The 9,894-nt window shown below is 37.2% G+C and overlaps 1 protein-coding gene across 3 annotated transcripts in view; it reads right to left on the bottom strand.

Annotated features, from left to right (window-relative positions):
- Positions 1-9,894, bottom strand: part of Edil3 (EGF like repeats and discoidin domains 3) — a 435,127-nt gene that overhangs the window by 52,453 nt on the left and 372,780 nt on the right. The gene's annotated exons all lie outside the window — the stretch shown is intronic.

The following is a 9,894-nucleotide window of genomic DNA, read 5'->3' as shown; positions in this document are numbered from 1 at the left end:
ACGTGCTGTATTAGAACGCCGAGCATGCCATTAAAAATAATTTTATGGGCTGGGGGAGGGAAATAATTAGTATTTGGCTTATAAAGTTGATAATTATAGAGTAAATTTTGTGTTTAATTTCCATGTAGCTCCAGATAATTGAATAAAATTCTTAAATTTGGAATTATGTCTCTCCTTTGGTTAAACACAAGAAACTAAGCTCATGTTTAATTTTAACAAATGCTAAACAAAGAGAATCAGAAGCCCCACTCCACCCTCACCCCATCTGTTCTTCCACTGACTTTGTCCCTGTCCCTCCTCTCCCCTCCTCATCCAGCATCTTTATACCATGTGCTCAGGGTATCTCTGTTCTTCCTGCCCTGAAGTGAGGCCTGGCTAAGAGCACTGTGCAATGGAGATTGCTCCCTGGCAGAGGAAATATTTGGGGCAGAAAAATGTTCTGGTGTATTCCCTTCTAATGTGGCCATGCAACATTCACTTGTATTTTGGGAATGGGGAGTAAGGTTCTCCAGATGATGTCTTCGCATCTAAGTAGATGTGTTCTAGAGTTTGCAATGAAGAGCATTTAGACCTAAAGAGTTTAATAGATTCAATAAGAGATATTTGGCTGAACTGAGATCTCAGGCCTCTGCTCACGTAACCACGTGTTCACATTACTATGGATTTCCTTGCCTAAGTATGAGGGGGATCTGTGTTTTGTTTCTAGCCAGAAGAATATGGAAGATACTATGATGCCACTCTCTTAAATATGCCATTCCATAGGAGATGATATTTTGGCTATGTGGAAATAGAGTTTCCTCTGCTCACCTTGGTCATGCCAGCCACCTCACTGGAAAACATGCATGGCTAAGAACTGCCTTGAAGGCATGATGGTAACCTTCATCTAGGAATCAAAAAAAAAAAAGATTGGCCTTGGGCTTGCAACAAAGACTATCATTCTGTCAACAATTTGAATGTGTTAAAATAGGCTTTTTCTCAAATGAGAAAGGAGACCAATCAATACTGAAATTGTAGTTATCTAAGACACTAAGCAGGAGTCCCAACTTAGTTATGCCTAGACTCCTGAGTCAAAGAAACTGTGATGTTACAAATGTGCACATAAAAATTGGCAATTTATTCTTCAGAATAGTATACTACTATCCCAGATAAAAAGAGTCCAGATAACAAGATGACTTGGTAAACTGTCATTAGGTCACACAGTGAAGACCGGGGACACAGATAAATGCAGAACAGCAGACAGCATGGGAATGAGAAAAGGAAGCATTGTGCATCATTTGCCAAGTATAAAGACCAAGTGTTTGTGAATGGAATGTGAACTCTTGCTATTATCAATGCTTTAGAAATTCAATCATTTCAACTCTTCCTGTATTTTCAGCTTCTGAAGCTTTTCTTTTGGTTAAACATTTATGCTTCTTGCTTCTAAAATGTTATCACTTTATTGCATGTCTCGTTTTCACAGCTTTGTTTAAAAGTCCTAAATTGACTGGCATACTCCCACTTCCCTTCCATACCTAGTGAACTGCAAAATACCTGATGTTTAGAATAACATATCCAGAAATATTTGACAGTGTAAAAAGTCTTCCTTTATAGCAGAGATGAGTAGAGCGAAGTAGTTAAGTCTTGTTTTAATTGGAAAGAGCTAAATGTATTTTCTGGTTACCAATCACTCTATTTTACTGTATCTGCCTCATCAATTTGCCATCTGCTTCCAAATTTCATCCAACAACATGTTTTTCTTTAATCACACCTCTATTTTCTCACTTTTATTTAACTTCACATGAACATCATGACTGTTAACACATTCCTGCTCAAAACTGTGCATATAATCATGCTCTGCCATTCATTCACTGCCAATTAGTCTTGGACCAGACATAGATGGATCAAAGAAAATTACGGGTGAACAAATGTGGTACCAACAGCACTAGAAAGCTAGGAAGCTCATTGGGGGTTGTCTGTGCTGTCCTATAGTCATTGGGTGTGGCCTCTCTCTGGATGTGAATGTTTGCTGTGGTGATGGGCTGTGTAATTTCCACAGGCAGAAAGGGGGATTTCCTCATTCCTTTTCCCACCTGCTCTCCTTTATATTTTTAATTACATGTGTGGGGGTGTTGCCTGGATGAATTTCTGTGTACCACATGTGTGTCTGGTTCCCAAGGAGGCGAGGAGAGGGTGTTGGATCCCCTGTGGCTGAAGTTACAGACAGTTGTCAGCCACTGAGTTAGAGCTTGGACTAGAACCTGGGTCCTCTGGAAGAGTATCCAATGCTCTTAATGGCTGAGCCATCTCTCTAGCTCCCCCTCCCTCCATCTTAGTGGGAGTTTCACATCTCCTCAAATTTCTTCAGGTTAAACTATATTCTTATATCCTCTGGTCCAGCTAACTTATTTGGCAATTATTCTCAGAAAGTTTCCATTTCATGCTCTGAAATCTACTTGTTGGCTCTGGGAGGTTTTAAATATCTTTGCCACTCACACCACCAGGGATTCAATCATGAAAGAACACTGGCTGACAGAACTTCTGCCCTTGAACTACATTTCTAGGTGGGAGTTCCAAGCATAGACTCTGAAAGCACTGGAAGACTAAGAACAAAGAACAAACAGAACATCACAGTGCTTTGACATCTCAACATGGATTCCTCAGATTAAGAATTGACATCAGCAAAATAAAATACTGATATGGAAACAGTCTATTTGATTTTGATAATATATTCTTTAAATCTCCATCATTAATACAAAAATGGTCCTTTAACTTTCCAGACCAGCTTCATGAAAGATGGTATACCAAAATCACGTCTACATGAATGTTTCACATGCTGCCATTGTGACATGGATTTGAAAAGAAGCAAGACACAACAGAAACAACAAAATAAGTAGCTGGAAAACAACATTGTAAACATATAAAATGTTTGTTATAAAGTTATTGAAATTAAGGTCACAGTTTAGTCTAGCTTTAAGTTGTTTTATCAATGGAGAGATGAAAATACTTGCAAATATGTTTCTATCTCACAATTAATTTAAATCAAACACAGCTTAAAGAAGTAGAATATACTTTAAATATATGTAAATCTATGTAGTATTTTATATTGTGAAGACATTGTAACATAATGTATTCTGGAAATTATGAGGCTAGATATATTTTAAGATTTATTTTAATTATTATTTGGGGTGTGTGTGTGTGTGTGTGTGTGTGTGTGTGTGTATGGGAGTATATACATGTGAGAGATCAGAAAAAGGTGTTTGGTTTCTGACAGCTGGAGGGGCAGTATAACACATCTAACATGGGTACTGGAAGCTGATTCACCTCCTCTGCAATAATAGTACGCACTTTGAATCTCTGGATCATCTCATTGCCACCTAGAACTATCTCTTAAAGTGGGATTTAATTAACTACTGAAAATCTATTTTCATTTTTATTCTTGAGAAATAATATGCAGATATGAACTTTGATAGTTTGATTCATGTTTAGTGCCTTCCCAAATTTATTACTCCTCAAATGTCTAGGAGCAACAGTTGCTGTTCTGGAGCAGGAAATTTACTTTGACATGAGAAAAATCTTGAAATGATCAAGACATGAAACATAAGAATACATGATCCTCATACTGAATGGGATTCAGTTGGCAATAAACCACACTTTGATAAACATCTTTCTGTTAAGGGCGTCTACTGACCTGCAAAGGGCCAATCTCTATAAACCAAATACTGAGAGTTCACAGTCTTCATATTATTACATAAACAAGACTGAGTAATTTGACAAGGAGACTATTTATACACCATATGTTTTCTTCCATTCCTGAATCAAAATGAGAAGCCCTAGTAGGACACCATTTCTCTTTCTATATTTTGACCTTTTCACATTATAAATATCATCCTTTTACCACAGGAGAGGGTCTTGGAAGATATTCTGAAACAAGTTATTCAATCTTGTGATTTTCCTGTTACAGATATTCTTCTAAAATATAAGCCAGTGAAAGTAAAACATGTTATAACCATTGTCTATTTTTATAAACAAAATCTTCTGTGGACTCTGATGTAGCGTGTAAAAGCTTGTCCCCTCAGACTGGCTGGAAGAGAAACTAGAAGGCCCTAAATTTGTTTCTGGAATCCTTAGCATTGGTTGTGTAACCACAACTTCCAAGGCAATCCCTAAACCATGAGAAATAAATTTTGAAAACTACCAACTTTAAAATACCAATGACTTATCAAATTATTGCTCACATTGTACCCATCTTTAGCTTTTGTTTCAATTTTTTGCTGCTCTAATCTATCAAGCTGTCTGTATTTCTCTGAAGTTCCCCTCAAAGGAATGATTTAGTTGAATGTCATAACATGGTTATGTTACATTAGGATGCAGTTGAAAATCTTCCAAATTATGTATATAACATCATGTGATGAAAACAGTTCTAAGATCACCATATAGGAATGGGGTGGGGTATTATAATTGATTTATTGGGTATATTTAGACAGATACTTTTGATTGTTTGTGGCTGTGCCATCCTTCTATCAAGAGTAAACTCAGTTACATAGAAGGCATGGTAATCATCTACCAAGTTACATTTGCAAGAGCGTGTGCGAAACTGGCATTACAAATCGTCTGTTGCCTTCAGAAGACCATTTATCCCACTAATAATTCTGCTGTTCTAGGACATAGTGTAGAGGTTTTTCTCTGAAAAGAGAAAAAGAAAAAAAAAAAAAAACTTTGCCATTGTTCGTTTTTGCCTACACCTAGCCAGCAAAGTCTGGGAACAGTGAAAATTGACTTTTAATAACTATTTTCCTTGCAATTGCTGAAGAAAACAAAGATCTGGATAAAAGTGTTCCAATGGATGTTGGTAATTGCTAGGTATTCTTTTTCGAGTCTGGCATTTTATGAGAAAGAAACACTCTTAGCCCACACCAGATTGCTTAGTTCTTTCCGAATTACTTCTTGCCTAGAGAAAAACCCTGGATCTATTAGAGCATTTCTCCCTAAACTGCTTACAGAGGAAAACATTTCTCAATTTGTTTTCCAAGGGAACTTGTTTTTCACTGGGATTTCTGATTAAAATAGAGCTAACTTTAAAACAAAATTATGAGTAAAGCCTTTCCACAATTCATAATAGGTTTTTCATTCATTTATTTTTTATATATGCATTTCTTAAACCAATGGCATCCAAAAAAGTCTTTCATCATTGAGGCTCTGCGTGTGTGTGTGTGTGTGTGTGTGTGTGTGTGTGTGTGTGTGTGTGTGTGTGTTTTATGTGTGTTATTATTTGAACATGAAATAACCCCTAAAGATTCATGTTTTGAAGACTTATCTTGTCTTCAGGTGGGGAGCATGTGAAAACTTTGAAAGTGTGGCCTAGCTAGCAGACGTAAGGCATTGGGGGATGCCTTAAAGGTGATAGCCACTGTGGTTCTGCCCACTATCTCTGTTTCCTGAAATTCCATGGTGTAAATAAGCCATGCTGCAGGATTCTGCTACCCAGGGGCTAGTTGCTCCAACCTTCATACCTTCCTTTCCACTTAGGGATTCTCTTTCTTGAACTGGGACTCCAAAGCAAACTCTCTCATCTTTAGATGCTCCTGCTAGCTTTCTATCACAGTAAGTAGAAAAGGGAGTGGAAGAGAGAGGAGGCTAGGCATTGCCTTTTCCTCTTATTGCTTCCTTTCACTTACGATAGACATTTATTGATAAGAATGATAACGAATTTGCTCTTAAGAAATCAATGACATATCAAAATGCATTTTGTATTTACTTTATTAGAGGAAGTTCAATGTACTCTAGCAAAATACCCAATTTTCCTTCTATTAGCCCTATCCCCCAAAGATTGAGTATTACTGCCTGCGGCCCTGGTGTTTTCACATAAGCACAAATATTTAATGGACAAATGGCGAAAATGAAGGGAAAGCATTTATTTCATGAATTTCTCCTCATATGTCCCATACCAACACCTGACACACAATTGATGAACCATTTGAAGTTATCTCTATATCAATTTAGAGAGTAAAATTACTTAGCAATAATCATTAAAACTGCTGAGCTGTTACATATTAAAAATGACAGTTAAATCTAGGAAGCCAAAACTTTAATCCGTTTTTACATATTCTTAAAATTTTTTAATAAAATCTGAACTAAGTAAGACTTATCACATAATTACTTTAGGCATTAAAAATATCAAAATCTTTCCTGGTGAATCATTGTAATGGTCAGTGAAATTTGTATGTGATCTGTGATATTTCTTAGTAGTTGTATCCCAATTTCTACTTTATTACATTCTATTACCATGTTTTATTCATTTGCCCATTTCTCCCCCACTTAAAATGTCCAACTAAGAAGAGAAAATGTTCTAAGTCTCATGTAGAGTTGTCTTTTACGTAAGCAACTCTCTGAGTCTGATTATGTTCTTGACACATAGACTTTTCTATGTAATGAGGTCAGACAGTGAGTGCCTTAAATTAACCTTGGTTCCTCTAATTGATCAATCAGGAAGCATAAAGTACAGCCACTGTGCTCATATTTTTTTCTGTGACCAGCTTATGAGTAATCTTAAGCTCTTTTATCTCAATAGTCAAATTTAACGATGCCTGGTAAATCTGAAGACAGTTTGAGACAAATTGCTTAGAGGAAAGGAGAACGAGTTGCTTCTGACTAACTTTAGTTGTTCCTAGAAGCATGTCAGCCATTATATTATGTAAGTGCTTTTGGACAGTGCAAACCTTTATTACAATATTGGACACAAATCAATTAAATTGTAAAAATCTCTTACTACAGCATATAACTTTTCATGGTGCCTATATTTCAGGACAGTTATAGTTATATTTCCCACATTGATATTAAACCAGAAAGAGCCTATTCTGGCTGAAAGAATCCTACTCTGACGCCAACAGAGGGTAGAGGCAGCCAAAGCCAATAGCAGAAGTCTCTGATGGTGCCTGAAAGTGCACATATCCCATATCCTTCTATTGAGAGGTAGTATTATAAGAGAACTTCATAGTCCTTGAGCAGTTGAAAATTAAGTCATATGTGTATGTGCTTAGTTACACATGTACGTGTGTGCGTGTGTGTGTGTGTGTGTGTGTGTGTGTGTGTGTGTGTGTGTGTGTGTGTGTGTGTGTGTACATGTGCAGGAATGTGGGTGTGTACATACCATGGAGCATGTGGTGAAAGGGCAATCTTGATGTATAGTTGTGGTGATATTTAATTTGTACACCTCAATGAATCGTATCTAAAGATCAGAGGAACAAGCCAGCCACTATATTAAACATAGAGGTCAGGCAGTGGTAGCACACGCCTTTAATCCTAGCATTCAGGAGGCAGAGATCCATTTAGATCTCTGTGAGTTCAAGGTCACACTGGGAACAGAGCCAGGTGTGGTGACACATGCCTTTAATTCCAGCACTAACCATAGAGATCTGGAGGTCTGTCCAGACAAAATGAAGTGACAGAGCTAGGCAGAAATAGGAAGTGATGTAGCTGGGCAGAGAAAAGTGAGATGGCAGGGCACAGAAAGGCATATATATAGGTGTGGGTATACTGGAAGTGGCTCTCTCTTTGTCTGAGGATTTCTAGTGGTAAGAATGTATCTGGCTTCTTTCTGCTTCTTTAATCTCTCAATTTTCACCCCCATATCTGACTCTGGATTTTTTATTAATAAGACCATTTAGTAATTTATCTTACAGATAGCTTTTCCCTTCTACTTTGCTTGTTCATTTTTTTAAAAAAATAATTTTTCATTATTGTTTTTCTTCTTGGTAAGCTGGCTCATGGGTTTCTTGTGATTCTCCATCTCCCAATAGCATCAGGGATTAAAAACCCTTGTGCTACATGTGTATCTTTTAAGTAGGTTTTTTAGGATCTGAACTCAGGCCTTCATGGTTGGATATCAAGTGCTTTTCCCTATAAGTCATCTCCCTAGTCAAGATACAAATCTCAATTAATGATTTTACCTAGCTTACCAAAATATTTTTTGAATAAATATTTGGTTAAAAATGCAGTAGGTGTTGAGATGAGGTTTAAAAAAAGGAGTCTGATAATTATTAGTTAACTAATAACAGAAGCAGATGGATGTGTTTTATCATAGCCTTACCTTAAGAACGTTATTCCAAGATCTGGTAAATATAGATCTTTGACTATAGTGGACCCCAGCTTGTATGTTTTGCCATTTAGATTTTTTTTTCCTTTCCGGAATTAGAATAAAACAAGACAAACAAAACAAAAAACCGTAAAGCAGTTCTTCTTTCTTTCTTTCTTTCTTTCTTTCTTTCTTTCTTTCTTTCTTTCTTTCTTTGGGTAAGATTCTGGCTAATGAGTTTTATTTCTGTCTGAGTTTGTTGCTTGCTATAAAAACATCTTAACTGGGAAATGATGGAAATGATAATCATTAACCTAGTGACCACGTTGCTAAAGAGACGAAACTGAGCCAGTGAAATTTTCTAGCATTTTCTCCAAACCTAATCCATCTATACTACATTGTGATGAGATGGCATTTTCATTAAGCCTTTGTTTTGAATAACAAATATTTAACACATTGAAATCCCATATATCTGTGACACAATCAACTACAGAAATAACCTAAGCATGCTAACATTATTGTCAGACAATTAAGCAAATTCCAGGTAGATTAATGTTTAATTTAATGAGACTAACATTTAAATTAAGATCTTGAGAGATTAATGGCATCAAGAAATGCCAATAGTAAAAAAATACTGTCATGAGTCAGTTGTTATACAAACATCAAATTGAGCCTGTGTAAAGGGGGATTAGATGGCCGGAGACTGGAAGGATTCTAGGAACGCCTGGAAAACATGACTATTACCAGATACTGAAGTATTGCAGAGGCTGCTCTGGGACTTGGAGAGGCTAGGCCACTAATGTAAGTTGCATGGCAAGCAGGCAACTTGGGGAAGACACAGACCACAGGAGGTAGATGAGAGCCAGAGAAGCAACTTGTGCATACACCAGCAAGGAGGCCAGCTCTTAGGAACTCATTAGAGCTCACTTGGCAGGAGTGTGGTGGGGCTGTTTGCAGCACAGTGACTGCCATTCAGACTCCACAGTCCTTCCTTCTATATTGGTGGAATGAATCTTTCTGAACATTGCATATACCAGTGTAAACTCTACCTTCAATCACTTCACATAAAAATTCTAATCTGTAGCATGGGGACTTTATAAGCATAATCCTTCCCAAGTGTATGCTTTGAATCTCTACAGCATTGTGTTTATGCTGTCTACTTATCCTATGCAAGGCTGTAGGTTTTCTCCATCTTTCATTGATTTGCTGCACTGTGTTTTTTCAAAATGTTATTCTGAATATAGTTAGCAATCACATGTTTAGGAAAGTAACAGATAAAGGAAATTCTCATCTAGGATCCATGACTGCTCCAGCCATTGGCTTGGTTTTCAGTGCCAGTCATGGATTTCTTCCTATCAAGTAGGAATTAAGTCCAATTAGGAAGTTGTTGGTTACCCCCTAGATACAAGTGCCACATTATACCCTTAGAGATACCTTGCTGGGCTTTTTAAGCTTGTGTTTTATGGTCTTTAAAGCTGTGTGGGACTATTGATTGTTTTTCTTCCCTAGTAGCTTGCACAGAACCATTGGCTACTCTGAGAGCTAGCTAGTCTCTAGGGAAGAGGTCATTTCCAGGTCATTTCCAGCTGGGTTTACCCAAGTCCTTTGTTCACAATGTGTGGTATCTTTAGTAATAGCGTTTTACCTTCAATTCTGGGAGCCAACCAAAAGGAAGTGACAACGGCATATCTATTTATATCTACAGTTAAGTATAATTCTTACCGTCTATCAGAGAAGCATTTTTGCAGCAGATGGAGACTATTACAGAAATGTACAATTAGCAACTGAATGTGGTGCTCAACCCCAAATGATGTATCTACAATGTAACTCATCCTCGCTGCAGG

The sequence above is a fragment of the Onychomys torridus genome, chromosome 15, assembly GCF_903995425.1.
Source record: "Onychomys torridus chromosome 15, mOncTor1.1, whole genome shotgun sequence".
Lineage (NCBI taxonomy): Eukaryota > Metazoa > Chordata > Mammalia > Rodentia > Cricetidae > Onychomys > Onychomys torridus.
The sequence above is the reverse complement of the archived record's forward strand: the minus strand, read 5'-3'. Positions and strand labels throughout refer to the sequence as shown.